This window comes from Eleutherodactylus coqui, chromosome 1 (assembly GCF_035609145.1).
Source record: "Eleutherodactylus coqui strain aEleCoq1 chromosome 1, aEleCoq1.hap1, whole genome shotgun sequence".
Lineage (NCBI taxonomy): Eukaryota > Metazoa > Chordata > Amphibia > Anura > Eleutherodactylidae > Eleutherodactylus > Eleutherodactylus coqui.
The window spans coordinates 462,608,436-462,616,787 of NC_089837.1; positions in this window are offsets into that span (position 1 = coordinate 462,608,436).

Here is an 8,352-nt window from a genome sequence, read left to right on the forward strand (position 1 = left end):
ATTCTCACCCATGGAGCCACTATATCTCAAAACACTTTCTTCTTAGGGGCTTCTCCAAAAAGCATCCGCTCGACATAGAAGTCTGCAGAGTCTGCCCACCTTCCAGTTTCCCAACTAGCGCTAGCTGCTCCTCAAGAACCCCCCCTTTTAGAGAAACAATCCACATTACTCATAGGCACATTATCAACCATAAAACAGTAGAGCAGCAATGCCAACATAGCCCCCTTACACTCCTCCATTGCAAATGACCGTGCCTGGTGCAATCATACCCTTCCCACATACATTGTACTCCTGACTGCCAATTTTCAATTAATACATTGCACTCCTTGCATTTTTTTTAGCTGTACCCTCTATTTTGATACTTTGCAAGTATAGAAACAATTTTAAATAAATAATGATATTGATACAAGTTTCGTGTCAGAGGTCTGGGAAATTGCAGTTCAAGCATGGTTACTGCTGGCCATGATTGAAAGGCGTCGGAACACACATGGCATCACAGTAAGCTGAAGCATCAGACCCGGACCACAGAGCAATGGAAGAAGGTGGCCTGGTCTGATGAAACACCTTTTCTTTATACCATGTGGATGGCCAGGTGTGTGCGAGTCACTTACTTGAGCAAGAGATTACACCAGGATGGACTATGGGAAGAAGAAGAGACAGTTTGATGTTTCAGCCAATGTTCTGCCAGGAAACCTTGGATTCTGGCATTCATGCGGATGTTGTCCCAAACTACGCTTCGACTAGCAGTTACCATTCCATTTCTTCTTCTGCCCTAACTCTACTATGTCACCACACCTTCTTGCAGACTAGCAAGGGTTAATTCTCCTGCTAGACACTCAACAGTTGGCCTTTTACTATATTATCTGGCTACACAGTAAAACTCAGTTCCTCCAGACCAATTAATATTGTGCTCTGGTGTTATACTGTACTTTGTTTGTCTTCCTGTTTTGCTGACTTAGCTTGTTTTGGACTCTGATTTTGGATCTCCAGCTGTGTTTATACGGATTTAGACCACAGGCTGCCTGACTTCAATGTTTGCTTGCCGTGCTGTCATCCTGGATCTGACTCTGCTACGGACTTGAGTTTTGCCTTCTGTATACTGTATCCTTTGGCTTTGACATTTTCTTCTGACCTCTCTGTACAGACTTCTAGCTTGTTCTCTGGCATCCTCTTGGGCCACCGGGGAGCTGGTGGATCTCCTGGTGGACCCCTTGAGCCAAAAGCAGGTCTTGCTCTTTAGTGATGAGGCACTTTGTGCTAGCCGGCCGCTCCTAGCCCTCCCTTCCATCTTCTCCCTATGGGATGTACAAACATAGATGGCAACCAGTCACAGCTTTCAGCAGGGCCCATCTCCTACCATCATGGGGCCTGCCTGCTGGACAGCAACGCGGCCTCCCCACTTCCCTGTTGCTGGGTGTCAAGTTGTTCAAGCTGGAAGAAAGCGGATCTTGCTTCCTCCCAGGGGCCCAGAACTTCAAGAGGAATAATGATAAAAAAAGGAAACTCTTGCCATAGTACAGCTCCCATGGAAATTACCTGTATACCGACCACATATAAAATACTCTATAAATGTATGCATATTTGGTTTTTTTTATCACAACCTCAGTTCTGGTACTGTATGTAGTAACCTTGGTTCTGTTGCTGCATTTATGTAGCAAGTTCAATTATTGTCGTGTATCTATGTAGTAAGCTCGGTTTTATTACCATATCTTTGCATTAAGCTTGGTTCTGTTACCATATCTACGTATGTTCTGGTAATGTATTATTGTAATAACTTTGTTTCTGGTACTGTAGCTATGCAGCAAGCTTAGTTCGGGTACCATATCTATTTAGTAAACTTGGTGCTGTTATCATATCTATGTAGTAAATTTTGTTCTTGTATTGTATTTATGCAATCTGCTCAGTTCTGATACCTTATCGATGTAAAAACTTGGTGTTGGAGGTACTGTAACTGCGATCAAAACTATTTAACCCCTCAGATACCACAGGATAATATAGATAATATTGTATTTGTTCTGCACAGTACATGGTGTAAAGTCTGAAAAACCTTCTTTAAGGGAAAGCTCACTGGTATCCCAAGTACAATGCGGTAGGTATGGTCAGTGGTCACTCTCTGGGTTAAATCAGGGGGCTCCTTGCCGCCAATTCCAACCCTCTGCAAGAGAGATAAGGGAAAAGACCAGAAGCTCCCAAGACTCTACTAACAGGGTGACTAGTCTGACTACTGTAGCCTATTTTTGGAATATGAGCTGAACATTATACATTACAGATGTCACATACAACCTACCTAAAGCCTCCTGCACATGGGCGGATATTTGCTGCGGAATCAGTGGCGAGTGTCCGCACCGCAGATCCGCAGCTAACACCGCCCATAGCATGCTATAGGAAATCGATTCTTCCTGCACAGTTGCGGAAACCAATTGCGTTTGCCCAGACCCAGCCAAGCAGGACCCGCAGCCAGCTGGCACTGACCCTGCCACCTTACATCACAGCTAACTTTTTCCTTCATATGCATTAAACAAAAGCTGTGACTGATATAATAATTAGTTTTTTTTGTTCTTTTGTCTCTTTTAACTTTTCCATCAACAAAGTTGCATGATTTTGCAGGATGATTTCCAATAGAACCATTTACTGCACCATACAATGTACTGAAAAACTGTAACACTTTTAAAGTGGGGGGAAATTAAAACATAAAGTAAATGTGCCATATTTAAGACATTTAGTTTTTATAACGTTATTGTCCCCAGCAAGAGAAACCAAGTAATATTGTAGATATGATACCTTTTAATGGCTAACATAAATGCATGTTGGTATAGCGAGCTTTCAAACCTCTCAGGGTCCCTCCTTGGGCATAATGAAACAGATCCGAAAAAGGCATGCACACACACGCACGCGCACACACACGCACGCGCACACACACGCACGCGCACACACACGCACGCGCACACACACGCACGCGCACACACACGCACGCGCACACACACACACACACACACACACACACACACATATATATATATATATATATATATATATATATATATACACTAGAGATGAGCGAACGTACTCGTCCGAGCTTGATGCTCGTTCAAGTATTAGCGTGTTCGAGATGCTCGTTATTCGTAACGAGTACCACGCGATGTTCGGGTTACTTTCACTTTCATCTCTGAGACGTTAGCGCGGTTTTCTGGCCAATAGAAAGACAGGGAAGGCATTACAACTTCCCCCTGCGACATTCAAGCCCTATACCACCCCCCTGCAGTGAGTGGCTGGCGAGATCAGGTGTCACCCGAGTATAAAAATTGGCCCCTCCCGCGGCTCGCCACAGATTTATTCTGACATACTTTAGGGAAAGTGCTGTCTTGGTGGAGCTGCTATAGGGAGAGTGTTAGGAGTATTTTAGGCTTCAAGAACCCCAACGGTCCTTCTTAGGGCCACATCTAACCGTGTGCAGTACTGTGGAGGCTGCTTTTTGCAGTGTTGCACTTTTCTTTTTTTTTTGTATATCGGCCGTGCAGAGCATTGCGCCCTGCAGTAATTAGACATAGTGCAGGGCCAGTAGTGGTGAGGCAGGGACAGAAGACATATATTGTGAGGCAGGGACAGAAGACATATTGATTGAATATAGGCAGTGGGTCTTTGCAAAAACATTTGGGGAAAAAAAATCTATTTGGGCTGCCTGTGACTGTCCTCAGTGTTCTGGGTCTCTGCTGGGTGTAGTAGTCCTCCTCATTCATACGCAGCCAGCTAAGTGTTACAGCAGGCTTGCGCAAAATTATTTCCTGGCTCTGTCTGGGCTGTTAAATCACCGCTGTATTCCTGTCCAAAGTGCAACACTCTGCAGTTATTTGACATACTCCAGGGCCAGAAGTGGTGACGCAGAGAGAGAAGAGATATATTGATTGAATATAGGCAGTGGGCCTTTGCAAAAACATTTGGGGAAAAAAATCTATTTGGGCTGCCTGTGACTGTCCTCAGTGTTCTGGGTCTCTGCTGGGTGTAGTAGTCCTCCAAATTATTTCCTGGCGTTCCGTAAGCGAAGTCAGCCTCCAACCACAGGCCAATAAGCGGCACATTTAATTACAGCGTTCTGTTTCTGCACTACTGGTAATACACCATGCTGAGGGGTAGGGGTAGGCCTAGAGGACGTGGACGCGGGCGAGGACGCGGAGGCCCAAGTCAGGGTGTGGGCACAGGCCGAGCCAGTGCGGTGGCCAGGGGTAGAGGCAGGGCCAGACCGAATAATCCACCAACTGTTTCCCAAAGCGCCCCCTCGCGCCATGCCACCCTGCAGTGGTCAAGGTGCTCAACGGTGTGGCAGTTTTTCACAGAGACGCCTGACGACCGACGAACAGTGGTGTGCAACCTTTGTCGCGCCAAGATCAGCTGGGGAGCCACCACCACCAGCATGCGCAGGCATATGATGGCCAAGCACCCCACAAGGTGGGACGAAGGCCGTTCACCGCCTCCGGTTTGCACCACTGCCTCTCCCCCTGTGCCCCAACCTGCCACTGAGATCCAACCCCCCTCTGAGGACACAGGCACGAGTGCCTACCGGCCTGCACCCACAACCTCACCTCCGCTGTCCTCGGCCCCATCCAGCAATGTCTCTCAGCGCAGCGTCCAGACGTCGCTAGCGCCACTGTTTGAGCGCGAGCGCAAGTACGCCACCATGCACCCGCACACTCAAGCATTAAACGTGCACATTGCCAAATTGATCAGCCTGGAGATGCTGCCGTATAGGCTTGTGGAAACGGAGGCTTTCAAAAGCATGATGGCGGCGGCGGCCCCGCGCTACTCGGTTCCCAGTTGCCACTACTTTTGCCGATGTGCCGTCCCAGGCCTGCACGACCACGTCTCCCGCAACATTGTACGCGCCCTCACCAACGCGGTTACTGCCAAGGTCCACTTAACAACGGACACGTGGACAAGCACAGGCGGGCAGGGCCACTATATCTCCCTGACGGCACATTGGATGAATTTAGTGGAGGCTGGGACAGAGTCAGAGCCTGGGACCGCTCACGTCCTACCCACCCCCCGAATTGCGTGCCCCAGCTCGGTGGTGGTATCTGCGGCAGTGTATGCTTCCTCCACTAAACCACCCTCCTCCTCCTCCTACGCAACCTCTGTCTCGCAATCAAGATGTGTCAGCAGCAGCACGTCGCCAGCAGTCGGTGTCGTGCGGCATGGCAGCACAGCGGTGGGCAAGCGTCAGCAGGCCGTGCTGAAACTACTCAGCTTAGGAGAGGAGAGGCACACGGCCCACGAACTGCTGCAGGGTCTGACACAGCAGACCGACCGCTGGCTTGCGCAGCTGAGCCTCCAACCGGGCATGGTCGTGTGTGACAACGGCCGTAACCTGGTGGCGGCTCTGCAGCTCGGCAGCCTCATGCACGTGCCATGCCTGGCCCATGTCTTTAATTTGTTGGTTCAGCGCTTTCTGAAAAGCTACCCACACTTGTCATACCTGCTCGGAAAGGTGCGCTGGGTCAGCGCACATTTCCGCAACTCCAAGACGGACGCTGCCACCCTGCGGACCCTGCAACATCGGTTTCATCTGCCAGTGCACCGATTGCTGTGCGACGTGCCCACACAGTGGAACTCTACGCTCCACATGTTGGCCAGACTCTATGAGCAGCGTAGAGCTATTGCGGAATACCAACTCCAACATGGGCGGCGTAGTGGGAGTCAGCCTCCTCAATTATTTACAGAAGAGTGGGCCTGGTTGGCAGCCATCTGCCAGGTCCTTGGAAACTTTGAGGAGTCTACCCAGATGCTGAGCGGGGATGCTGCAATCATTAGCGTCACCATTCCTCTGCTATGCCTCTTGAGAAGTTCCCTGCAAAGCATAAAGGCAGACGCTTTGCACTCGGAAACGGAGGCGGGGGAAGACAGTATGTCGCTGGATAGTCAGAGCACCCTCATGTCTATATCTCAGCGCGTTGAGGAGGAGGAGGAGGGGGAGGAGCATGAGGAGGAGGGGAAAGAGACAGCTTGGCCCACTGCTGAGGGTACACATGCTGCTTGCCTGTCATCCTTTCAGCGTGTATGGCCAAAGGAGGAGGAGGAGGAGGAGGGGGAGGATCCTGAAAGTGATCTTCCTAGTGAGGACAGCCATGTGTTGCGTACAGGTACCCTGGCACACATGGCTAACTTCATGTTAGGATGCCTTTCTCGTGACCCTCACGTTACACGCATTCTGGCCACTACGGATTACTGGGTGTACACACTGCTCGACCCACGGTATAAGGAGAACCTTTCCACTCTCATTCCCGAAGAGGAAAGGGGTTCGAGAATGATGCTATACCACAGGGCGCTGGTGGACAAACTGATGGTAAACTTCCCATCCGACAGCGCTAGTGACCGATGGCGCAGTTCCGAGGGCCACGTAGCAGGGGAGGCGCAGAGATCAGGCAGCATGTACAGCGCAGGCAGGGGAACATTCTCCAAGGCCTTTGCCAGCTTTATGGCTCCCCAGCAAGACTGTGTCACCGCTCCCCAGTCAAGGCTGAGTTGGCGGGAGCACTGTAAAAGTATGGTGAGGGAGTACGTAGCCGATCGCACGACCATCCTCCGTGACGCCTCTGCCCCCTACAACTACTGGGTGTCGAAGCTGGACACGTGGCCTGAACTCCGCTGTATGCCCTGGAGGTGCTTGCTTGTCCTGCGGCTAGCGTCTTGTCAGAGAGTGTGTTTAGTGTGGCTGGGGGAATCATCACGGATAAGCGTACCCACCTGTCAACCGACAGTGCCGACAGGCTTACACTCATCAAGATGAACAAAGCCTGGATTTCCCCAGACTTCTCTTCTTCACCAGCGGACAGCAGCGATACCTAAGCAATACGTAGGCTGCACCCGCGGATGGAAGCATCGTTCTCTATCACCATCAAAAACGGGGACCTTTTTGCTTCATCAATCTGTGTATAATATTCCTCCTCCCCCTCCTGCTCCTCCTCCTGAAACCTCACATAATCACGCCGAACGGGCAATTTTTCTTAGGCCCACAAGGCTCAGTCATATAATTTTTTTAAACAATTTTTATATGTTTCAATACTCATTAAAGCGTTGAAACTTTCACATCAACCAATTTTTATTTTAACTGGGCTGCCTCCAGGCCTAGTTACCAATTAAGCCACATTAACCAAAGCGATTAATGGATTTCACCTGCCCTCTTGGTTGGGCATGGGCAATTTTTCTGAGGTACATTAGTACTGTTGGTACACCAATTTTTGGGGGCCCTCGCCTACAGTGTAATCAAATGAATGTTTAGCCCACCTGCATTACAGCTGACGTTACATCAGCTGTGTTGGGCACTGCAATGGGATATATTTATGTACCGCCGGTGGCTTCCTGGCACCCACCCATGCTGTGGGTCCACAGGGAGTTGTAACTGCATGTGTCCACTTCTAAAGAACCCCAGTCTGACTGGGGTATGCAGTGTGGGCCGAAGCCCACCTGCATTAAGCACGACATTACCTCAGCTGTGATGGGCAATGCAATGGGATATATTTATGTACCGCCGGAGGGTTCCTGGGAGCCACCCATGCCGTGGGTCCACAGGGAGTTGTAACTGCATGTGTCCGCTTCTAAAGAACCCCAGTCTGACTGGGGCATGCAGTGTGGGCCGAAGCCCACCTGCATTAAGCACGACATTACCACAGCTGTGATGGGCAATGCAATGGGATATATTTATGTACCGCCGGTGGGTTCCAGGGAGCCACCCATGCCGTGGGTCCACAGGGAGTTGTAACTGCATGTGTCCACTTCTAAAGAACCCCAGTCTGACTGGGGCATGCAGTGTGGGCCGAAGCCCACCTGCATTTAATCGGACGTTACCTCAGCTCTGATGGGCACTGCAATGGGATACGTTTATGTACAGCCGGTGGGTTCCAGGGAGCCACCCATGCTGTGGGTGCACACGGAATTCCCATTGCGGAGTTGTACCTGCCTGTGACTATTTTATAAAAAAACGCGGTCTGACTGGGGCATGCAGACACCTTGACAGAATGAATAGTGTGTGGCACATAGGTTCCCCATTGCTATGTCCACGTGTGCAGCTCCAGATGGAGGTGGCACAGGATTGGATTTCTCATTGCTTCTGTACAGCATTGTGGGCTATCGCCCCGCCCCTTTTAAAGAGGGTCGCTGCCTAGCCGTGCCAACCCTCTGCAGTGTGTGCCTGCGGTTCCTCCTCATGGCAGACGCACTTATAAATAGACATGAGGGTGGTGTGGCATGAGTGCAGCTGAAGGCTGCGCAGGGATACTTTGGTGTGCGCTGTGGACACTGCGTTGTGCGGGGGGGGGGGGGGGGCACCATGTAACCCAGGAGAATTGGCAGCGGAGTGTCATG